This window comes from Engystomops pustulosus, chromosome 3 (assembly GCF_040894005.1).
Source record: "Engystomops pustulosus chromosome 3, aEngPut4.maternal, whole genome shotgun sequence".
Classification (NCBI taxonomy): Eukaryota; Metazoa; Chordata; class Amphibia; order Anura; family Leptodactylidae; genus Engystomops; species Engystomops pustulosus.
This window is the reverse complement of record NC_092413.1, coordinates 150,755,319-150,781,459: the sequence shown is the minus strand read 5'-3', so window position 1 is coordinate 150,781,459 and position 26,141 is coordinate 150,755,319. Positions and strand designations below refer to the sequence as shown.

Genomic DNA, 26,141 nt, shown 5'->3' with positions numbered 1-26,141 from the left:
GCCATTCATATAGATGTTTTACCAGGCCAGAGAACTAACGTATCATAACAAGAGTTACAGAACACCAGTTTTTAATACAACAAAAAAACTCTTTACTTCCTCACAAATACAATGGACACATTGTACACATTCAGATGGCTCTTAAAAACACCTGTAGAACAGAGAGCAACAAGTTTACAGATTGCAGAACACATGTAAATCTGCATGTTTTCTATATAAATGATTAACACACATTTTTTGTTGATGTCAATGTATAACTACTAATTAGAACATATTCAGGCCAACCTTATGTGTGAATGTTGTGGCTCAATGGAGCGTTTTATGCTCACGATGGTTAATGACATCATTTTACCTGAAAAACCAAGGTCTTCGGTACCACCTTGAAGAGCAAAGTCGTATGGAAATTGATTATATTTCTATCTTATTATCATTTCAGAAGTCATCAGAGATATATGTTACTAAAATAATGAAGTCAGATTTTTGGCTAAATAACTAATAATTTAAGTGTCCCGTCCAGTCATTGGCATCGTGTTACGTGGCACTTGTCATTTAACGAAGCAGATGGATAGCCACCAACAGCCAACAACATAGATATATATCACTTTGAGTAAGTCCAAGCATATTTACATAGGATTATTACTGGAAAAATCTAGAATCCTGTCTTCTTGCCAAACTGTAGATGAGATAATAGAAAGAACATTACGATGGACATAAAGAGAGCACATTGCTTCAATTCCAGCCAGCAAAAGACCAAAGACAGTTTCTGTTCCTAAGACAGGATATTCATCAGGACAGAATAGATCTGCTTCATTCTATTCATCTTTTTGACATCCTGCATTTGATATCGGTGTTTTGAACAACGATATCTAAATATGGTTGCTAAATGTCTTTTAGCAAGAGCTAACACTAGGAAATGTACAGAGATTACAATCGCTCTCACGCAATCTACATGTCCACTTCATCTTACAAGAGTAATGGCTTTATGCTGACAATAAGTTCTGTTTCTCCTAGAATCTGTGCTGTTAGCCTAGGGACTGCTTAGCTACTTTCAGTGTGATAGAAGGATTCTCATTTTAGGATCAGATACTTTACAATGGTAATTAAAAATGATTGATTGGGCAGTATTTGCAGCATTTGCATAAGATATAGCACTTTCAAACACAATGAAATTGCCTGGTGTAGCTGTCACACACAAGTTATGTTAGAAGAGTTTTGGAGGTATGAGCTTTTCTTCATTGACAGTTATGAATTGTATTAAATGGAAGCTAAATGACACAAGAGGTGATGAATATTTCTAAATTATTAAATATTTCTTAATACGAAGATAAAAGTTTTATATTGCTATGCCTTAAAATATTGGATTGAACGTCACTTTATAAAATCAGATATGGCCAGAACTCTACCCATATTTTATTACATTACAATTCCAGGAATAAGAGAAAGGTCATACTGCATCCAATTACATTGTAGGTATAAGAATGCCAAATGCTTTTATATGGTCGTAATTAATGAAAGTAACCAGGGAAGTGTCCAAGGCCAGCACTAGTTACCTGTACTTCTACCAGCCATTATTAATATTCATATTGGTGAAGAAAAGATTTCTATTCCATTTGGTATGATAAACACCTCAGTTTTATAAGACATCTGATGTTCCAGAAGTCAGTAACTCCTCAAGTATTTACATACAGGGAGAGCAGGGAATTTATTTCTCCAACATTGGGAAAAGTTAAGTCTTCTATGACTACTTAAAGAATTGGGTTAAGGCAAATTAACCAAGAACCTAGTGGTTCTACAGTCATTTAAGTTGTGTCTGATATTCACATCTAATTTTTTACAGCTCTGATCGACTACCTTCTTCTTATCAGCATCTCCTAGCAACACATACTTGAAAAGCTAACGGAAAGGGACAACAGTATTTTTCACACCCGACTTGCATTTGTCTTCTATTTCAGATAGCACAATAGACTATAGCCTATTGCCAGTTTTCTGGTAGAGAAACCATTTAAATTTCCCACTCCCCAACACTTTTACGTTTTCTACGACCTGCACACCACTTTGGATGCTGCGGGGTGTAGCATGGGCATTGATCTCGATGGGTGGTGGACGTACCAGGGCGTGAACACACAACTTTGCACATGTACTATAGTCTCTCGAGGTGTTCCATCATAGACTAGAGCAAAAAATTCATCCAGTTCCCACCTGGTCTACAGTCTGATACAGGCGCTGTACCGCTGGTGGGGGAATTTTATGACTGGCTAAAGGCCTGTATTAAAGGACATCTACCACAAGGATGAAGGACTGAATGCAAGTGAGCCTGCGGGGCTCCAGGCTCCATTAACACCTATGGAGCCTGGAGCCCCGCAGGCTCATTTGCATACAGTCCTTCATCCTGGTGGTAGATGCCCTTTAAAGGAAATCTACCACCAGGATGAAAGATTTTAAACCCAGCACACTTACATGCAGGTGTGCCTTCTCTGTCAGATTCTGCTCTTCTTTTAGCCTTTAAGGATATTGTTTTTACAAAAAAAAAAAAAACTTTTAAACATTTTGCGAATGAGTCTTTGGTTCTCCAGGCTCCATAATTGTCAATAGAGTCTGGAGCCCCTCAGACACATTTGGATAATGTTTACAACATTGTTTTTGTAAAAACAAGGTCCTTAAAAGCTAAAAGTAGAGTGGATCCTGCCAGAGGGGGCACACACCAGTATGTCAGTGTGCTTTGTTTACAGTCCTTCATCCTGGTGGTAGATGTCCTTTAATATATTTTCCCCTTTATGTCAGAGTTCTTGGAGAAAAAAAACATTTGTAAGCAAATGACCTAGCCCTCCTAATGACATCCCTGATGTGAATACTGGGGGAAGGATTAGTATTTAGGAAATGAAGATTCGTATTTGAAAAAGTCTCACCACCAAATAATCTAGGACGGTGGTATCGGCAAGTAGGTACTGCTTTTTTAACAGATTCAAAAACTGACAAAAGAAAACTTTATAATTAACAGCATGCAAAATTATGAAATGTAGTACTGGATGAATTGCTCTACTATAGCCCATTTATATTGCAGATTCAGAATTTTTTAAAATAAATTATTTATCAAAGTTAATGATCAAAATCAATGTAGTTTTTCCTGGGGAATACAAATCTACAATAAAGAATGGGACATCCCATTTAAGATTTTAAAGTTGCCCCATTCTCAAGCCTCAGGGGGTAGGAGTAGGAAGCTGAGTTTGGGATCATTGGATCCCAACATATAATTTTAGTTTTTCAATCCAATGTGTATTTTGCAAGATATTCTTTCTTCCTGACCTTTTTTTTACACCCTATATACAGGGAAGCACCTACCATGAGGAGAAGTGATCCAACCACCACGGGTGGCTCTCCCTACTGGTTATCAAGGAGTTGGATTCTTCAGTAATAATTCTAAAGCTAGCCAGGATGTGTCACTTTAAAATACTGCTAATCGCAGCATTTCCTTGATGCTGGAGAAGAGGTCCATGCAGAAGAGGTGGGCGGCACTTCATAGAAGATAAGACAAGTAAGTGTCTGGCCACATGGAGCTTCTGCCGAATATCTGTTTTACTTTCTGGCAGAATCTGAAAAAGATAGGAGTAGGGACTTGGCAGACAGCAGTCAGTCACATTTAGAGTTATCGGTACTGTTGAGGAGCATTTATCTCCCCTACCACCCCTACCTGTTAGCATACTGACAGCAATGACAAGCTGCTAAGCAAATCTCCACTAAGCTGGAGGGTTATGACCTCTGCATAAGTCTGCAGTGTAAGGCAGCCTTATCCTATGTGAGCAACAAACCATCTCCCACCTCTCGTCTCCATCTGCCCTGCGGTAGAAGCTGCCACAGGTGTAGGAACCCAGACATAAAGTAATACAGTTACATAAATGAAGGGTTGCATCTGAGTGTAAAGATAGTGTGTAAAGAAATATATGTGTGTCTTTTGAGTGTGCTTGTGTAATTATATCTTTGACTAAAGTTCCAGTCACACGGGCTGAGTGTCAGATTTTCGAGCTGTAAATGACAATATGATGTATCAACTTAACTTCCGACCCTGTATCTTCTGACTTTAGGGTCGGCAGCCATTTTGCTTTTCTGTCTGATGCTGTGGAGCTGAGATATTATCTGCTCCCTGAAGAGGCCCCTACCCTTTGCATTCCAGGATGGAGCTCACACGGATACATACTGACTTCCTGCCAGTATGTACACAGCGTGATGAGAACTACAAGCTACACGCAGATAAGTGCTTTATCTGGGGAGGGGGAGGCAGGCACATCACATCTGATGGTGTGAGTGTAGCTGACATGTAGCAAGAGCTGGGGAGTGTCATTGTGTCTAATATGCATGTCATGGATCTCATAATCTCTGATCTCTCATCTGTCTGATCTCTCTTTCTATGTGTCAGATACTAGTATAATGTTCAGAAGGTAAATTAAAGTGTATATAAAGCCTGTATCCTGATAATCTAACCACTTTGTCAGCCCATTTTTGGCATTTTACACTGTCCATCACTGAGTTATAGGAGCTAAAACAGCAAAAATCTATCTATCTATCTATCTATCTATCTATCTATCTATCTATCTATCTATCTATCTATCTATCTATCCCAAGTGATTGTGTTGCAGCCCGGTTTAATACTTAGTATGTAGGATGATTGCAAGGCATAAAACTAAGCCTTGTGTAGTACATGCTCGTACATAGCTTGTAATGGCCAATGAACTTTATCAGAGTTACCTTTGTACAAATTAAAATAATAATAATAATCATGATAACCTCCTTCACCACAGCAATGATGGATGGGCCAAAGAGATTCTCAGTCTCTACCTGCTGTAGTCAGGTATTGAAGACCAGGAACATGCAATGTACACAAGTGGAATTTTGACTCTTCCAGGAAATTATATGTGGGGAGTTATGTGCCTCTGTGTCTAATGGTGTGAAACAAAAGTTCATTTGCTGTTAATACCCTTTAAAGCAGCACTTTCTGCATCCCATAATCAGTTGGTCACACAGGAAAACTCCCTAATGAATTCAGCAACCAGAGCAGAGAACTTCAAAAGCACAGGGGACCGGCATACCAGCTGTGAGCGCAAATCTTAATAGGATTTTTCACACTCATAATGAGGTTTAAAACAGTGTGCTCCTATTTCCTGAACCCTTTAAATGGATTGGTGTATTTTGCTTTTCCTCAGGTAACATTACATACCATATATAAATTTATGTTTCTTCTTTTTAATACCCTAACTAGTTTTTTCCATGTCCAATTGCAAAGTTTTTTGAGTGATTTTATATTTAATTGCATGTAAACTACTAAAATCTCAAAATATAGTACATCCTAAGACGTTCACCCTAGGAGATTACAGAGTACGTAGATATACTGTATGACCCTGGCAGCCACTATCACAGCAGTAGTCCAGTAATGATTTTGTAACATTTGGAGGCAGAGATACCCTGAGTTATCTGAAATATAACATTGAAGATGAGTTGATAGATGGCATTTTGTAGAAGATTATACTCTGTGGCTGATGCACTCCATTCAATCACTGGTAAGAGCCTTGCTGCTCAGTTCTTATGCCAGGCAATCGCTCAATGTCCAGAACAGTTCTTAAAGAAAATCTTAGTGGAATGAAAATCTATAAGAAAGTTAATAATAAACTTAAGACGGTCAAAGCAAAAAGAAATAATATGATTCTTCTCTATACATGTTTTTATGTATTTTTGTTTATTAAAGCTTTTAATTAATAAAGCTTTTTTGTTATTAAAGCTAGTAAAATTGCAGAATTGTATTTCTGATTTACTCCTGGAATAGTAATTGGCATAGTATGTACTATACATGAAGTAGTCATTGTATTGAAGCTGTCCCACTATTCCACAACCTGCCTTAACCGAGAGATCATGTTGTGGCCGGTTTCCATGAAGCAAACGCGGTGCCAAGGATGAGACGCCAAGCATCATAGGGATGTATGATACAAGGAGTCCCTTCCTCCCCATGTAACAGCAACTTCAAACCTGACTACATAGACATTTTGTTTCTGTTACAGCATTTTTTATGTAGATCAAATTGATATTATGGGGAGTGGAGATAACTAACATGTTTACTATATAATGTTCCGTTTTCTGTTAAAGCCTGTCCGTGGATTGTGGAATCTAACAGGTTAAATTCCATCACTTATTGTGGGAGGTCTCTACTGTATAACATAGGAGACACCTGCAGGGCCCAGCCCATGAGCGCTTTCCATACATCCTTAATGGCACTATTATGTCTGGTATGTCATAGAGGCTAATCCAACTTGAGCAAAATTGTCACGCTGTAGAATAAAGAGCATTAAATAAGCAGTGATTTACAGTCTCAGCATAGTGAATGGGATCTTTATAAATCCCATTCACATGCTGCATTACATCCCACAACATTAAAGGACCATATTTTTAATCCCATACAGGTTTTGTCTAAGAAGATATGATCCAAAATACTGATCAAAATACTGCCATGTAAAATTAGCCTTAGATTGTAATTTGCAACTCTTGCGCTATTAGAAATTCAGACTTCTAAAGACTTCTAAAGAAAAAAATATTTGTTTGTTTATTCAACCATTCAATATAAGTTAATAGGTAATCTTAAGCAGCTTAGAGTTTCTATATTTTCTTTTAGTTGAGCCTAGAAAAGGAAAAGTTAAAATATGTTTGTACTACGTCTGCAATCAAATTTCCGATTGCTGTTAATAGGAACAAACTGGAAGTGTCTGAATCAATTCTCATTATTTTCCCCATTGCTAATGGTACAATTGATTGTTTTGCTGATCAGCTACTTGTACAACATACGTTTTACATTAGTAACAGCATGTGTATTGTTTGACTGAACCAGATGTCTGAAATTACATCTCGCTTACTTGATTAAACTAATTATTCGCTTCATATGTTGTTTAAACTGATTTACTTTAAAATGGATAATGACCTTTTGTCTGCTCTTCTGGTGGTAGAGATCGGAGTGGTCCATTGATTTCTCCCAGTATGGCCATTAAATTGTGGCAAGTAAAAAGAGAAGAATATACAGTGTGTATAAATGCAGCCTTGAATTTCTTGAGCAAGGTATATTATGGTAATTATATATACCAATAATTAAATATACCACATACTGTTTTCTTTTTTAATTCCAATGATTGCCAGTTATGTGGGCAATTTTCTCACAACAAAATGTTCTAGTAATTGAACTAATAACCTTACACACTAGAAACCATACACAACATTGTGTGTTGGGAGCAAATGGCTATCCTGTCCGGTCCTATCACACAGATCAACTATTGAGATACCGGTACTTATTGATGAAAAGCTTCATGCTGAACTAGCTGAGTATGGACCTGCATAGATGCAGAACATGTAAAATGCCAACACTGACCTCTCATTAAAATCACCTAATTGTGCACGAGACTTGGACAATGACAAAAGGAAGGATGTGACCGGTCCTAATAATTATGTTTCCTTTGTATGAGCAAGGGTGGGATATAGATGACACACGGGTGAAGGACCTTCACCACTGAAGCCCTCATAGATCTATTCCTCCATTTTCCAAGAAGCTTGATTCTAGTACCATATGTAGGATGTAAATGCCAGACTTGTAGGGTGCTATAATATTTATAAAGCCCAAGGCCGATGGCAGTCATAATCTGCCCCTACCTTTCAAAATCAGATTGCTGAAGGTACAAAACCCATAAGGAACTTAGACCAGCTGCTTTCAACAACTCCTACAGAGGGAATAGAACAGGCAGGGGCGTAACTACAGTGGTAGCAGCCTTAGCAGCCGCTATGGGACCCACAGTGTCAGGGGGCCCCATCATCCTACCTGACATACTAAAGAGTGGAGAATGTGCACCATTATATACATATTATGCTGCACATTGTAAAGCATAACATGTGTATAGCATATATGTGATGTATATATGCTCTATATGTGTGTATAAATGTGTGATTGTAACTTGCATGTGTGAGTATACAAATATGTATATTTCTTTAGTGAGAAGGGGGCCCCATGCAGAAGCCTGCTATGGGGCCCTGCTTCTCCTAGTTACGCCACTGAGAACAGGGATATTTTTAGCCCAGAAAAAAAGCAATTTAATGTTAAGGCTGATAGAGTTATGCCCCCAAAGATTAACATTGCCTTCTCATTAGAGACAGGTTTTTTTTGCACATGTTGAATATACTCACATACATGAATCCTAAATGATTTAGTAAATTTAAGACAGTAGTTCATTTCATTTGAAGTACAACCTGCCTTCATATTTCTAGGTACTATATTTAAATGTTTTCTGTATCTGCAGCCTTCCTGCTCCGGTTTGTGCGACCTGTCTGAGATGTAAGTACAATTTCATTGCTATTTAAATTTCCCAAGTGTTTAAGATATCAATGTTATGCTCTGTTTTGTACCTTCTAGATGTGTCAGTTATATAGAACAGCCCTTGAGTGTATGGTATATATGGTAAGTGTCCTTGGAATCCTCTTATGTGAAGCAGAAGTAATGTCTTACCTAATGTGTATTTCCTCTCATGTCTTTGAGATAGTGATAGTAAACTAAGATGTATTTTGTAGAACCGTATAGGGATGCTATGAATGGCAATCCTTGGGGTTAATAGTTACTTAATGCTACATATCAAACATTTTTCAAGTTAATTTCCTGTTTATGGCAGTATCTTTACAAAGCCTAAATCAATTCTAATAAAACCTCATGCACATTGCAACAAGATTGAAACTGTAATTTTTCTTTTCTTTAAGGGAGACAGTCAATTCTCTTTTATATGTCTCCAATGTCAATATTGAGTTCTAAATTCTAACTTTTGTCAGTGATAAATACTTTTTTTTATTGGTAGAGAAAATATCATTCATTCAGTCACAGTACATGTCACCTTGTCATCAGCACAGTCCATGGAGTAAAAAGTTTTTTTCAAAATGTTTTCATTGTCCTTTTGGCCTTCAGGATGAAGCAGTTAATTTCATTTTTTTTCTCTCAATATTCCAAGAGCCAATACTTTATACTTTCCCTTTTAGCCATATGACTGCTTGTTTTTACTAGTGATTACATTTCTCACTAGTGTAATTTTAGAGCATAGTGGTGCACATTTATTAATAGTGAGGCGAACTGCATGTAGTGCAGAGCGCACAAGATTATTGAATTCCGGCGCACAATTAAATTGTGCGAATAGGTGAGAATAGGAATTCGCAAATAGGTGCGATTAGGAATCGGAACGCACCTCTGGGTGCAGAGTTTTGTGTTGTGTTGGACACAGTGCAGCTGTGACACAAACCTGGCACAGACACATCATAAATACATGTGCAAGCAGCGTGCATATGTATGTATGTGTAAACTGCACATAACAACTGGCACAGCCAGTTTTATAAATGTGCCCCAGTATCTATACTTCTTTGATCAACTTACTAAGAGAAAAAATATAAAAAGAGAGAAAAGGCGTTCAAAGGGCAAATACTTGTAGGTTCAAAGTGGTCAGGTCATAGTGGGGAAAGGTGGTCTGCATGTACTCTCACCTGGATGGGTTAGGCCAAGTGCATAACCACTGTAGAGACTCTAAAAAAGATATACCGTTCACTGCTACAGTTCTCCTTCTGGCACTCCAAAGGCTGTGTTGTAATATGAATCTAGGTAGAAGAAAAATGAAGTATCTTCACTGCACTGTTGCATCGAGAAGGACCTAGTGCATTAATTGATCACAGAAGGTTTATTGTATTTAGTCAAGTGAACTACGCGTTTCAGGAGCGAACAGCTTCCTTCATCAAATAATTAAAAACCTGACCATTGGTAGTAATTTATGAGAGTTTTGGAACAATTCTGTGGTAACTTTTCACAGATTTGGGTTTTCCCCAGTAGAGTAGCAAAATCTGTGGAAAGTTACCACACAACTGTTTCAAAACTCTCACAAATTACTAGTACTGTCAAGTTTATAAGTACCTGATGAAGAGAGCGGTTCGCTCCTGAAACGCGTAGTTCGCTTGACCAAATAAAATAAACCTTTGAGTGATAAATTAATCACAGGATTCATTTTGATGCAATAGTGCCGTAAAGATACTCCATTTTTCTTCTACCTAGCTTCTTTGATCAACTTATTTTTGTTTAGCTGCAAGGTCACATGTAAACGTATGGCTTTGTAGGTGAAATGTCAATTAGCAAAAAAGAAATTTGGTAACCTTTTTTTATTTTAGTAATTATTGAACATTTTCGTGCACCATGGGTATGGTCGGGAGGACTCTCCCAGATTCACCACCTAGAGACTGTCAACTCAGCCTTGATTGACAGTGCCCTGTGACCCCTGTGAAACTGGAAAAGATGGTACACCAGAATTTGCATGGTGCCGTAGCTTTAGATCACTGGGGGTTCAACCATATAGAACTACAAGATCCCAAAAACACTAATGCAGATCTAAAGCTTTATTCATTCACATGGGTGTCCTGTACAATCTTTGTGGCGCTCCATTCACAATCTGTGAATTGCTTTTATTCCTTCTCAGTTAGTTGGCATAAATATTTAAAGGGGTATTCCCACAAAGACAACAATCTTAAATGTACTCAGGATAACAAAATAACACATTCTCCAATTCACTGTTATTAACAAAAATAAAGCATTTTAAAAATATAATTCCAACCTGTCTCTATCAGTCCTGGTGTACACAATTTCAGTTGCCCCTAGACATGACCCTGTAATTTCTGACTTAGGGTCGAGGAAGCCATCTTGGATTTCTGTTTGAGGGCCATACAGCTGAGTTTCTCTCTCTCTGTTCCCTGCACTCTAGCCCCAACCCCCTGCAGTCCAGGACGGAGCTCACAGTGACACATACACTGACTTCCTGCCAGCAGGAAAATTTGATAATTTTCTGTCATGGGAAAAAACCCTTTAACTTCTTTATGAAAATATGGGCGCTGTGGTTTACCATGCCTACCAGGAACACTGGTGGGTAAACTGTGTCATTGCTAATACTGTTGCGGGCACAATATTTGGCATAATAATGGTTATAAAAGTGTTGCAGATTATGGCTCCTTAGTATGGAGTTGTACAAACCCTCATATAGTTGTTTGGTAAGTGTTGAAAGGAGTTATGGCTCTTTGGTGTGTCATATATGAGAGATGCTACACTGGTTCACACAAAGTGAGATTATCTCTGCAGCTCCGTTCTATGATATACTGTTGTACCGTGCTGTCAGAAACACCTCCATATTATAGCAAACCAGACAAATAATATAGCATGCCATATTCTGTATGACTGTATAAAACCTGAGACATAGGGGAATATAAGTAGGGTATAAGCATGTAAATGGCAAGTATCTAGACACAATAGCTGAGGTCACACTTATTCCTCAAATCAATGTGTAAAGTCAAGGCCTCTTCTGTATGCAGTGACATGACCTTCTTCATCACTTTTATCTGGTGCTAATGTCTGACTGCTACATTCAGAAATTGCAGTGCTGCTTCAGTGACTGGTAAGTATGAAGTGTCCCCAGCAGCCCAGACAGTGACAGCTTTACAGGCAACATTCAATCTCACATGACTGATGTCTCCTTAGTAATCACTCTGGATGCCAGAACTGTAATACAAGGTCCTTATGTTACAGAGCACAGCTCAAGTCTTCCTGACAAGATGTTTTGTGATATATTGTAAATGCTAATCTCACACTTTGTGAGAACATGGCACCCTAAAAGTTATTGTTACCGATATGCCATACAGGAACCCACAGCAGAAACAATATATTAAACTGCAAAAGGGACACTAAGAGGCAGATTTATGAATACTGTAAATTCAAACTGCTGTTGTTGCCCAAAGCAACCAATCACAGTACACGTTTCATCCCAAATTTGACTCTTGAAACATGAAAGCTGTGCACATTGATTGGACAAAGTAATGTCCCTGTCAACTCCTTGGAAACATAATGCATGAAGCACCACACATAATGGACCATTTTATTAAAACATTTTTTAGTGCACACATATTATCTGCAAAATCTATTTGTGTAAAGACTTATGTTTTGGTAAGATGTTTGGACAATTTTTTAGGGCACCATTAACCCATTTCAAATGCTCATGTTGACATGTTTATTCTATAAATATTTGCATAGTACTCTTTATTTCAGACTTTTTTCATTACTTGAGTCACTGTTTTGGAGGGAAATATAGCATTCTAGTTCCATTATTCATGTCAATCATTTCAGAGAACACAGATTGACCCCACTATAGATTAGTAGGGAATGTTGAGCATCTGTAGTAAATACTATGACAAAAACATGAACAGGAGCATCAGGCGGCTGCACTGGAGGATGTTGATGCTGCGTGTATGTGTAGTACTACCCTGCATGGACACTGACCAATTGTACTGACTTGTACATGACGATTCGGTTCAGTTAAAGCGGTATTTCCAAAGTAGGCGGAGTTATTGCCAAGATGGCCGCCATTAGGAACTTCATGTCCCATGATCCTTCATGTTCTCAGTATCTCCTCCTCTCTCTTATGCACTATTCCCAGTGATTATCTAACAGTAATGATCTATGTAACTGCCATCACTGCACATTACATCTCACCACAACACTGGCCATACTGGATGCACTGCAACCAACCGACTACATACATACATAGTGATGATCACATGACCTGCCCAGGCAGATGCAGTACATGTGATGTAGACTTGTGACCAGCGGCCATCTACTGTCCTGTGTCTGCTCCGCACAAAGAAATTGAATGGACTGATTAAAGGGCCGGTAGCATTTTAATTCTTCATTACCGTGTATGTCCACAGCATTTTTCCTCTGAGGGGAACAAAGTTTTAAATAATAACTTATTACATAATTACATAATAATAAGAAATGACTAATTAATTATTAGCGACTCATTTGAATATGAATTATGCTTATTCCTGAAATACCCCTTTAAGGACAGTTAATCCAACTAATATGCATAGGGAGCTTCATGTGCAAAGGGTTATAGATCTATATAGCATAATGGCAGCTTTTCACTTATGGTTTTATATTATAGCATCTATCAATCAAATTTGACAACTGTACTTTGTGTCTTTTGTGTTACAGGATCTTCCTACTTGTCCTGTTAATCCTGATTGTGCGCTGTGTTACTGCCTGCTGCCTCCAGTGTTGTGTAAAGAGACAAGCAAAAGTTTGTTCTAGAAAGACAGTTACAGTTGTCACTCTGAGTAGGTCAGATTCTATATATGGTAAGTACATTCACAAATATTTTACCATACTTAATATCGAGCATTGGTAGGAACAATAATGACCTACCCAAGATTTGTTTGCAGTTAGTAATGTAATGGACAGAAGTGGAAGCTTTAATATTGGATGCTTAAAATAAGTCTATTTTCACACTGGACAGAAGGTGGAGCACAAAGCCTTTTTTTTAACACTGCACTCTGTCTAACACTTTTTTTTTTGTTTCCTGCAGGAACAGATTCTTCCCAGTGTCCTCCTCCCCAGCCATGGACTTCACATCAAACTTCAGATTCTTCAGTTTTTACAGTGTCACTTGGAGACCTGGAGTTAGGAGCTCCACCGTCATATGAAGAATTATTCTGCAATCGAAAAATTAATCAATTACAACATAGCTTAGTTGCTGAGTCCAAAAATATGGTTGCAAAATAATGTTGGTTAGTGTCACACTTGAGGTCCATCTCACAACAAAAACAAAGGAAATTTAACATTGTCTTTTGGATAATTATGTATACTTAATATTACAAAATGCAATAACTTATTTAGTTCTATTGGCCGCATCTGGCCACATCCATTTGCTACTCAAAAAACTTATATTCTTTATGGAGATCATAAAATTGACTGAAATAGAAAACTGGTGAGTTCTGTGTAAAAAGAGTGTTTTAATGTAAAAAATAAATAGAAATAAAATAAAGAAAATTTTGAATCACCTCCTAACAAAATGAATTTACGGCTTAACACTGTTTAGTTTCTATCATACCTTTATGACCACATGAAATTTGTAGTTTTTTGCAGTGGTAAAACTTCATGAATAAATGCATTTGACATCCTGGAGCTTATTTACTAACGGTCTGTCGACGCACTTTCGTCGGACTTTCCGACGTTTTTGGGTGTGACCGATATTTAACAGAGGATTATGTTGCATGTGTTTGGATTTTTGCGACAGAAGTCGGGGGACGGGCCTTCTGACGTTCCAAGTGATTCGGACTGAGTGCGGGATATAACTTTTAAATTGTGTCACAAGATCAGCACTTACATGCACCAGGAAGAAGAAGGTGAACTCCGGCAGAAATGAGCTGGGGAGCGACACATGCAGAGTATCAGGCGTAGGATTTTAGTGAATCGCGGCAGCTGTGATGATAGTCGGACAAGGCACTTTCTGTGACGGGTAAATAAATGTGCCCCACTGTGTTTATATCCCACTTTACACTTAAACTTTCATATGCATATGTATCCATACGAATTTGAAAAGTTTCCTCCACTGTGCTCCTGTATAACACAGAATTTGCACCACATGTCATTATAAGATAAGATAATCCTTTATTAGTCCCACAGTGGGGAAATTCACAGCGTTACAGCAGCAGAGAGGGTACAGAGAGTGAAGTACAAACTATGACAACAATAATATTAGGGATAAATGAACAAAAAGAAAAGGGGGATAAAAAGACAAAAAAGAGACAAGCAATGATCGGCAGTTTGATGTTTAGTCTGTGGATGGGACCTGCAGGGACTGGTTAGGTGGGGGGCGCAGGTTACTTCTGTTTGGGCCTTGTTTGTTGAACAGCCTGATGGCAGCGGGGAGGAATGACTTACGATAACGCTCCCTCTCACACTTGGGGTGAAGCAGTCGGTCACTGAATGTGCTCCCCAATGCCACCACAGTCTCATGCAAGGGATGGGAGCTATTCTCCAGAATAGACTTCAACTTACAGTGTTCTCCTCTCAGCTACCACCTGCACTGTGTCAAGAGGACCCCCCAGGACAGAGCTGGCTTTCCTAATCAGTTTGTCCAGTCTGCTCCTCTCCCTAGCTGAGATGCTGCTTCCCCAACAGACTATGCCAAAGAAGATGGCTGGTGCCACTAAGGAGTTGAAGAAGGTCTTAAGAAGAGCCCCCCGCACTCCGAATGCCCTCAGCCTCCTCAGCAGGTGTAGCCGGCTCTGATCCCTCCTGTGAAGTGCGTTTATGTCCTCTACCCACTCCAGTTTATTGTTGAGGAGGACACCCAAGTACTTATAGGACTTCACTGCCTCAATGTCTGTCCCATTGATAACCACCGGTTGAGAAGGAGGACTGTGCTTACGAAAGTCCACCACCATTTCCTTGGTCTTCCCAGCATTAATCCTAAGGTGGTTTCGCTGGCAACAGTCCACAAATTTCTGTATCAGTTCTTTGTACTCCCTGTCATTCTCACCTGTAATGAGGCCGACTATTGCAGAGTCATCAGAGAACTTCTGGAGGTAGCAGCTACATGAATTGTACCTGAAGTCTGCTGTGTACAATGTGAAGAGGAAGGGAGCATGAACTGTACCTTGAGGTGCACCTGTACTACTCATCACAGTATCCGACACACAGTCCTGGGCTCTCACATATTGAGGTCGGTTTGTGAGGTAATCTAGGATCCAACTAGAGAGATGGTGGTCCACTCCAGCCAGATCCAGTTTGTCCTTTAGTAGCCCTGGCTGTATGGTATTGAAAGCACTGGAGAAATCAAAGAACATTATTCTCACAGTGTTCCCAGGTTTCTCCAAGTGAGAAAGAGTTCGGTGTAGAAGGTGGATGATGGCATCATCTACACCAATGCCTGGCCGATAAGCAAACTGTAGGGCGTCCATAGATGAGCTCACTAGAGGGCGGAGATGTCTGAGAACTAACCTCTCGAAGACCTTCATCAAATGGGATGTTAATGCCACCAGTCTGTAGCTGTTGAGGTCCGATGGGTGAAGTGTTTTTGGAACTGGTACCACACAAGATGTTTTCCACAGTTGTGGTACCCTTCCCAACTCCAGGCTCATGTTGAACATATGTGCAATGATACCACAAAGCTGATCACCACAGGTCTTGATTAATCTTGCTGATACCATCTGGTCCTGTAGCCTTGCCCACTTTGAGTCTTTTCAGCTCTTTTCTCACCTGGGCACTTGTAAGGATCAAATTGTAGCCTGATGACTGACAGCTGGTTTGACTGATCTGTGGATGAGGGCTAACAGCAGGGGATCTAGTGGGGGAGACATTGGGGGTCATTTACTAAGGGCCCGATTCGCGTTTTCCCGACGTGTTACCCGAATATTTCCGATTTGCGCCGCTTGTACATGAATTGCCCCGGGTTTTTGGCGCACGCGATCGGATTGTGGCGCATCGGGGCCGGCATGCGCGCGACAGAAATCGGGGGGCGTGGCCGAACGAAAACCCGACGTATTCGGAAAAACCGCCGCATTTAAAAACCGAAAATGTGTCGCTTGGGGAGCGCTCACCTTCACCTTCTATGGGATGGTGCATTCCGGGGCGTTAAGATTATTTTTGGCGCTGCAGCGCCACCTGGTGGACGGCGGAGGAACTACCATCTTAAATCCCAGCCGGACCCGAATCCTGTTCAGAGAACGCGCCGCTGGATCACGAATGGGCCGGGTAAGTAAATGTGCCCCATTATCCTACAAAAGATGCAACAGTACAGGCGGTCCCCTACTTAAGAACACTCGACTTACATACGACTCCTAGTTACAAACGGACCACTGGATATTGGTAATTTATTTTACTTTAGTCCTAGGCTACAATAAACAGCTGTAACAGTTATCACAGGTGTCTGCAATGAAGCTTTATTGTTATCCTTGATTCTTATGACAACCCAACATTTTTAAAATCCAATTGTCACAGAGACCAAAAAAGTTCTGGTTGGGATTACAAGGATAAAATATACAGTACCGACTTACATACAAATTCAACTTAAGAACAAACCTACAGACCCTATCATGTATGTAACCCGGGGACTGCCTGTACTATACAAGCAATAATACATATACACTATAGGCTGTAACTGAAAGGGACCTTAAAAAGTTACCTTCAAACATCCACTGACATGTCAGCAAGACATATTAGGTGAAGTCTATGTGGTTCATGTCTCTTTATCAATCAGTGATCGTAGAACCAATTGTGGTGCCCAGGGGGGACTTACTGTTATGGTACAAGGGCTTGCTGTAGCTTATAGTAAGAGTTTACTGTCAGATAAAAGACTATAATCCATTACATATTTCAGGGCATAGACTTGCATGAGAAGTGTTGGTCACAATTCCCTTTTGTCACATAATCTTCGCCTTCTTTAGTATTGGCTATGGAGACATAACTTGTTGGGGTTTTTTATAGCAGGTTGCTACTGGCAATGGGTACAGTACAATCCTACATTACACTGCCATGGATGGGCCTACACAGTTTGTGGGAAATAATTTTAGGACATTCTTACTCACAGAGGCTACTGGCATGGTTCCCTATTGCAGGGACGTACAGTGATAGATGTATGTTCCTTAGGCTGAACCATTACAGGCGCTGTGTGGAGCAGAAGAGCCTTGTACATCTCTCTCTCTTCTGGTACATGAGGTTATAGATGAGGACGCTCTCTCTTCTTGTATATGAGGATATAGATAAAGACGCCCTCCTGGCATGGACTGTAAGCAGCTCGGTGCATACTGAGGTAAATCTCTCACAGTGCCATGATCACCGCAGCACTCCAACGCTGGGAATGGATGTTGGTGTTTAATACAGATCTCTCACTAGATCAGGTAATTGGAAGCTGGGGCCTAGGTTGAATGTTAAATGCAGCCTAAATAGCTGTATACTAAAAATCCTGACTGAAAATCTCCTCAGCATCTAGTCCCAACTGGCTCCTTCCTCTGGTGCACAGGTATCTCTTGGGAGACTCCTCCCTCAGAAGATTCTAGAGGCTTCCCCAGGAAGCCTGTCTGAGGGAAGGTCATGTGACCACAACTCTTATGCCTATACAATTATGCCAGTAGGCGACAGCAAAGAGCAAACATTAACTGAATCACATAATATATTTGGCAAATCCTCAACCTCCCAACAACTACATTATCCAGTAGCTTGGATGAGGTAATGGGACACTACACAATTGATGAGAGAGATTTAGTGACATGTCAGGCAAACTTTCCTCCTAAGTCAAAAAGTCTTAAAAACCTACAATAAAGCCTCTTATCATAAGCTGGAATCAATAGGTACACAAATAACTGGTATTACCCAGCCGATCGTGATGCCTTTAAAACAGTTATAAAAACAGCAAATATAAAATATAATGAAGGCAACCACAATAAGTATTATAATGCTTAGGGGTAAGCCTTAGTGTTCATTCCCTTAAGTAGTAGCAGCCTACTAAGGTTTAAGAGAGAGACAAATTACTATACATACATAAATATATATATACGTTACAAAATGCACGTTATACACATACATTATAAATACAATTACGAACGATGGTTGTTACGAATGTGAGACTTGATACTGATTCTGATATAGATACATGCATAATATAGTAGCACATGCACATGCTGAGACACCAGGCACGGGTGGCGTTTGTGTGGGTGTTTGGTTGCAGACATGCTGCCTTGTCCAAGTTGCCTTTTACCATGTCCTATTTTTGCCTGGTGTTGTATTCAAGCAATGGGTACAGGACACTGTCGGAACTAAGACACTATGCTGTGGCTGTTTCCATATGTCCAGGTGCATTCCAGGTGCCCCCCCACACCAGGTCCTGGAGGGGGGTGGGGGAGGCAGGACTGGCACTGCAGCTGCCGTTGGCCAGATCCTCTTCAGTGTGGTCTCTGTGGTCTGTGCACGGTTGGGATCATAGAAACCTCCTCGTCCCCTTCCTCCCCGCTGCTCTCTCCTCCAATCCTCACCATTGGTGTGATTAGTGAGAGGAGTGAGACACCATGAAATTAGGGGAAAAAACGACTTCAGATATTACAAATACTGTATATGAAGCAAATCACAGACCTAAGTGATTGGTGGTGGCTGGCACAAGATCAAACAGTCTAGAATTAGTCATTTTATTTTTTCACATGGTCTACTATTGGCTAAAATTTTGAAAACTGTACAAAACTCCTTTAATATGACAGTGCTCAGTAAGGTCATTTTAAAGTATTTGTTGACTCAATACAAACTTCAATAAAACAGTTCTTTAGCAGTTCTAGTCTTTTTTATTCCAGTTAGGGTGACATTTAGGGCGACTCTTTGTTAAGATGTTAGATGACATTTTGATCATTCAGGTTTAAGGCTTCAAATATTTTTTATATACAGTACTTTGTTTAAAGTTCAGTAGACCTGCTCGTGTAACCCCTGAATCATACAGTAAGTGTCATATCTACAAAAGTATTTTGTAAAGCAGAACTGCTTATAATCATTGTAATGTGGTGCATTTCTCAGGAATGCAACACTTATTTTCAAATTAACTATATACTATTTAGAATCCCTAAAAGTTGCTTGCGTTCCTGCTTTCATGTAAACATTCTATGGAGAATGGAGGGGGATGAGTGTGACACAGCAGCTTCTCTAGGTCTTTGGACACCATCACAGAAAGAATGAGAATTTCACAGACAGAAAGTGCAGAGAGGAAAACTACTAAAAAAAACACATAATGACCAGAAGCAGTGATATTTCTTATACAAACACTAAAAAACTGAGTTCTGCTAACGTTTGTTAAAAGGTTAAGTACATTTTAAAATTCAAATTAACATCAATACACAATGTAGTTTGAAAGTACAATAGTTCTTGTGCTTGAAATGCCACCTTTGTTTGCACAGCATGACCTTTTTCTGCTCTTTAGGGTAGTAAATTAAAAAGTTTCATTTTCTCATATATGTAAACTTAAAAAAGGCAAATTATTCTAAGCTAGTTTGTTCTTTTCATAGGGTCATGCCTTTAAATCCATCCAAGGCAAAAAATAGAAAACTCCTTCCTGCATTAAATAGCTTTTATTCTGGTTGTAGACACATACTTATATGGGTTCCTATGAATATTGACCACTCATTCTTCTTTTACAGATCCAGTGAGTTTAAAATCTACAGCAATATTTTTTTAACCTAAAAGTTCAAATCATTCCCTTTCACTAGCTCACAAACAAAAATAACACAATTATTAACATGTTATATAACAAGTCCCAAAATTCCTGATCTATCAACCCTAGTCAATAGCCTCTCACCCAGCCAAACCAGTTCCCTACGCTGTACTGAAGAATCCCAACCAAGTCAAAACAGCGCTGTCTACAGTTGGGAGTCTGTTCCTTCTGGAATAGATATACTGGTTTGGCTTAATCCTACATCTTAGACTTCTTGTACGTCATACTTGATGTTAAGGGAGCTGCCTTTCAAGGTAGCAAAAGGAGGCATTGTTTTCCATTTAACACCTTGGAAAACATATTTGCATACTTCACAGCAGGGGTGTTACTTTAGCTGTAGCAGCCATAGCAGCTGCTGTGGGGCCCGCAGTGTCAGGAAGCCCCGTCATTCGACCTGACACTTAAGAGTAAAGGATGTGCACCATTATATACATATTATGCTGTACAATGTATGTAACATATGCTGTATTTGATGTATATGTGCTGTATCTGTGATGTTTATATGCTGTATGTGTATACTGTGTATGGTGTTTGAATACACTGTATGTGAGTATATATATTGTATGTTTGTATTAGTGTATAAATGTGTGATTGGTACCTGCATGTGTGAGTATCCAAATATGTATATTTTTATGAGGATAGGGGGGCCCCATGCAGATGCTTTCTATGGGGCCCTGCCACTCCTAGTTACGCCCTTGATTCCCAGAATTCCCTAGTGGAGCATCTATGGCTTAAAGTCCACATGCCTTTAAGGTGGCCTTAATTGGCAATCCCTCCTTAAGGAGAACACCTACTGTCTAACCCTAGTCAATAGCCTCTCACACAGCCAATCCAGTACCCTACGCTGTACTGAGGAGACCCAATCAGGTTGAAACAGCGCTGTCTACAGTGGAAGTCTGTTCCTTCTGGAATAGATATACTGGTTTTGGCTTAATCCTACATCATGTCTTTAGACTTCTTGTAGATCATACTTGATGTTAAGGGAGCTGCCTTTCAAGGTAGCAAACGGAAGAATTGTTTTCCATTTAACACCTTGGAAAACATATTTGCATGCTTCCCAGAACTCCCTAATGGAGCATCTATGGCTTAAAGTCTCCACATCCCTTTAAGGTGGCCTTAATTGGCAATCTCTCTTTAAGGAGAACACCTACTGTCTGACCCTGATCAATCAAAATGCAGTAATTCCCATCAGTAAACCCTGTATGGACAATAGTGCCCAAATGTAATGTAAACTCCACTTTTTCACAATTTCACAGCAATAAAAAGTGATCAAAAGGTCCTTAATTTCCCTAAAATGGTGGAAATGAAAACTCCAGCTTATCCCGCAAAGATATGTCCTTATGCAAGTCCATACCCTGAAATATAATAAAAGTTACTGACATGAGAATAAGGCGAAACAAAGAAATTAAAAGGATTTCATTTCTGAAAATCTATTAAAACCTAATAAAACCTACACACATTTTGTACCCTCATGACCATACCGACCCAAAGAATAAAGTAGAGGTTATTTGAGGCACACAGAGAATAAAGCGAACAAGAATACGACACTACGAAGAATGACTTTTTTACACATTTGGAATTTTTTCTAGTTTGCCAGTACATGGCATGGAATATGAAATACTGTCACTGGGAAGTATAATTTGTTAATGTATCTATCTACAGACTCTATACTAAAATTTGTAAAGACATATAGCCATAAATCACAAACTTATTTATCAAGGATACATATTTTATTAGCATATACAACAAATATCAATAGTACGGTCACCACGACACTAATATCAACCCATAAAAAACAATCCACATTTCAGATAAGTGCATCAATGGTCGATCATATTTGAAAGCAAATACTAATCAAAATCATATATTGGCCACTCAAACTGTGAACTTACAAAGAAACCATTTTTACATATGAATAAAGAGCTATTGCATATTGATCAAATATTAGAGCAAAGTGCAATGAAACTCTGAAAACAAATAGCAACATGAAAAAGACACAGTTTTTAGTCGGTGGCAATATCAATACAATACCGGATCAGACTATATATCAAATACATGTATACAAATACAATAAAAGTGCTTAGTGCATATCAGAAACTGTTTAAATATACCAACCCGGGTGCATAGTGAGGTGGACACAATTGATGTACCACAGAATCCCCTTTTTCATGTTGCTATTTATTTTCAGTTTCATTGCACTTAGCACTTTGCTCTAATATTTGATCAATATGCAATAGCTCTTTATTCATATGTAAAAATGGTTTCTTTGTAAGTTTACAGTTTGAGTGGCCAATATATGATTTTGATTAGTATTTACTTTCAAATATGATTGACCATTGATGTACTTATGTGATATGTGGATTGTTTTTTATGGGTTGATATTAGTGTCGTGGTGACCGTACTATTGATATTTGTAGTATATGTTAATAAAATATGTATCCTTGATAAATCAGTTTGTGATTTATGGCTATATGTCTTTACAAATTTTAGCATAGAGTCTGTAGATAGGTACATTTAGATTTGAGTTTTGCAGGCTGTGCATTGCACGTTTAGGATCTGGTGAATTGGTATTCACAGTATAATTTGTTAAGCTGAAAACAAGCCCTCATACAGCTTTTTACATGGAAAAATAAAGTTAGTGATTTTTGAAGGTGAGCAGCAAAAAATTGAAACGCAAAATGGAAATATCAAATATTGCCATATATTTCATAAATAAACGCAAAACATTTTCAACTAACTTGAAGTACAATGTGTCACATAAAATTTCAAAATCACCTGGATATGTTAAAGATTTCCAAAGTTGTTTGTTCATTGTTTTGGCAGTACAATTTTCGTTAGACAACAATTACTTTTCCTTTGATGGGGAGTTTTATGTACAGAGGTGCGGAGCAGCGATGGGGGGCAAATGCTCCCCATCGATGGCCAATATCTACATGGCCATATGGGAGGAACAGTTCCTCTTCACCTTGGACAATCCCTTCCTCTCCCGCATGAGGTGGTACGGTCGTTATATTGATGATCTTCTGCTGGTGTGGGAGGGGACGGAATCTGAGGTCACTGAATTTACCCGTATATAAACTCAAACAACATGCATCTCCGGTTTACTCATGAGTTGTCCAAACACAAAGTACACTATCTTGACATCACACTCATAGGTAACACACATGTTATCATTGAACCCTACTTTAAACCAACAGCTCTCAATTCAACACTTAATGCTCGTTCGTGTCATTCAAAACACGTTATTAAAAATATCCCCGTGGGGGAAATGATACGTATAAAACGCAATTGTGCAGACACTACGACTTTAACTCATAATATTCACAAGAAAAAGAAAGATCTGTCACATAGAGAATATCCGAAATGGATGCTGAATAGAGCACAAACTATAATGGAAAAAATCCCTAGAGATAAATTACTGACAGAAAAAGAAAACACTAAACACAAACAACACAATCGACCAGCTACATTTTCCACCACGTTCAGCCTACAATACCAACAAATCACACAAATTGTCAATAGACATTTTCCCATACTATACACAGATAACTATCTGGCCTCCATACTTCCCGAAAAAATTAATTGTGTGGCCAAAAGAGCGCCTACATTAGGTATGCAACTATCACCCAGTTTATATCTATCCAAAAATCATTTGCCCGGCACTTGGCTTGACATACAAGGATTCTATAAATGTGGCCACAAGAGGTGTATCAATATTGCCACACCAAGTAAACACTTTATCTCTGCTCGCACTCAACAGTCAAAATATGCAATTTCATCAATTGCAATACAACATATGTCATATATTTGATCACATGCACCAGGTGCAACATACAATATGTGGGTTGCAACACTTGCTCTTTGAAGACTAGAATCCGTCGTCACATATCAGATGCAAGCAAACCTGAAATGATAAATGTATCCATGGTTTTGCAACATTTCCAAAATGTTCATCACGGAGACTGTACAGGACTTTCAGTCATATCAATAGAGAAGGTGAAACGCCCCACTAGAGGGGGGGGATTACAGAAGGAAACTTCTCAATAGAGAAACCTTCTGGCTTTTTACGTTACAAACTCGTGTTCCGCAGGGTCTGAACAAAAGACAGGATGTAATCTATCAATACTAAGATCGTTCTACTTTCCTCTGCTATCCTTTTTGCTACTATGTACCTCCCATTCCTACTTGCTTTCCCATTTTTATCAATTGATATGTTTTAATGTGTTTAAATACATTTGTGTTAAAAAAATAACCTGTCAATCTAATCTGGGTTTCTCACGTGACCTATGACCTATTGATGTATCATGTGATCGCAGGTTACACGTATATTAGCTTCCCGTTAGTATTGACGTATTAGCCATGACTAAGGAGATGTTTTTCTGAAACGCGTAGGCAATTATCTGTCTCCTCAGTACCCTTGAGTGTACTGCCGTGTTTACAGGCTGCTTGCCTCTACCATGTTCCTGTTTTAACGCTTTCATAATAAAGGTAACAGTTTTTACATTCACGTGGATGTCGTTTGAAGCTGGGTTTTGTTTGCCATTTGGACATTTACTAAAGGTCTGTCAGACGCATTTCTGTCGGGTTTCCTGAATATTTCTGATTTGCACAGGGGTTTTTGTCGCACGCAAGCAGATTGTGCCGACTTCATGCGAATTGGGGCCGTGGCCATCGGACAATCCGACTGATTTGGACAAACCGCGGGATTTAACTTTCAAAATTGTGTCGCAAGAGACGCACTTACATGCACCTGGAAGATGGTGAACACTGGCAGACCTGAGCGGGGAAACGACATATGTAGGATTTTGGACGCACGATCTTAGTGAATCGCGGCAGCTCCGAATCCCTGTCGGACATTCCGGATCGGCAGCGTCAACGGGACGGGTAAGTAAATGTGCACCATTATTTTCGTTTTATAATTCACAAATGTGTTTTTGTCATTTTTACCATGTACTGTAAAGATGACGAGTTACACTCATTCTGTGGGTAAGTATGATCATTGCCTTATCATATTTTGTACATTCTAATTGAGATTTAAAACCTAATAATACAAACTACAAATACCACAAAAATATCACAAGGTTTTTCATCTTCCCTGCAATACTTATGGACAATTGTTTATGACTGAAGGCACATGTAACAGCACAGTGGTTTACAGCATATTTTTTTTTCCACAAAAATAAATATAATCTAGAAACAATACGAGAGATTTATCAAAAGTGTCTGAGAGCAAAACTGTTCTAGTTGCCCATTGAAACCACAGCTCATCTTTCATTTTCCCTTACAGGTTTATAAAATAAAAGCTGTGCTCTGCTTGGTTGCTAAGAGCAACTAGTTAAAATAGACGCATAGAACTTGCCATTTACCATACAACCTCCAAACCCCCAACAACACCATCAATTTGCTATGGACAGGTTCTACATGTTGATTTGTGAAAAAATAATAATATTGTGAAAAAATATAATAATATTAATTCCTTTATTTATATAGCGCTCACAGATTCTGCAGCGTTGCACAGAGCTTGCCAAATCAGTCCCCGTCCCCAATGGGGCTCACAATCTAATCAACCTACCAGTATGTTGTGGAGTGTGGGAGGAAGTGGATAATCATGAAAAACTCATAGAATAATCCTATCCTTTACTATGGTTTAAAAATATTTGTCAGCTTTATTTCAATCTATTAAAAATTGGTATGCATCATGAAAAACAAACATTTCAGAAGCATTTCTGGCAAGGTCACAAAGCCCTTAGTCACATCGCAATTTTTAATGTAAAAAGTAAGGAGTAAAGAGTAAAATGAAGGTGACAAATATTTAACCATAGTGCTGGAGAGCACTGGATTATTCTGCAATCCAAGCGACGCTGAGCTGTAACAGTGTTCTGCTACTTTTTTAAAATGAAACTTTAGCCAATGTCTGTCCAATTAATGACACACCCCCTTCTCTTCATCTTCAAATTATCCCATACTTTTTGAATTTTCTGTAAAAGTGCCTGGTGTATCTCAAAGGTCCCCCGCCATCTGAGTATTAACAGGAAA

At 39.0% G+C, this 26,141-nt stretch overlaps 1 long non-coding RNA gene across 1 annotated transcript; it reads right to left on the bottom strand.

Annotated features, from left to right (window-relative positions):
- Positions 1-12,799: 12,799 nt before the first annotated feature.
- Positions 12,800-17,884, bottom strand: LOC140122108 (uncharacterized). The gene is made up of 2 exons (XR_011854252.1): positions 17,446-17,884; positions 12,800-13,566 (listed from the first exon to the last, which is right to left on the bottom strand). It is a non-coding gene; the product is annotated as an uncharacterized lncRNA (long non-coding RNA).
- Between the last annotated feature and the right edge of the window lie 8,257 nt (positions 17,885-26,141).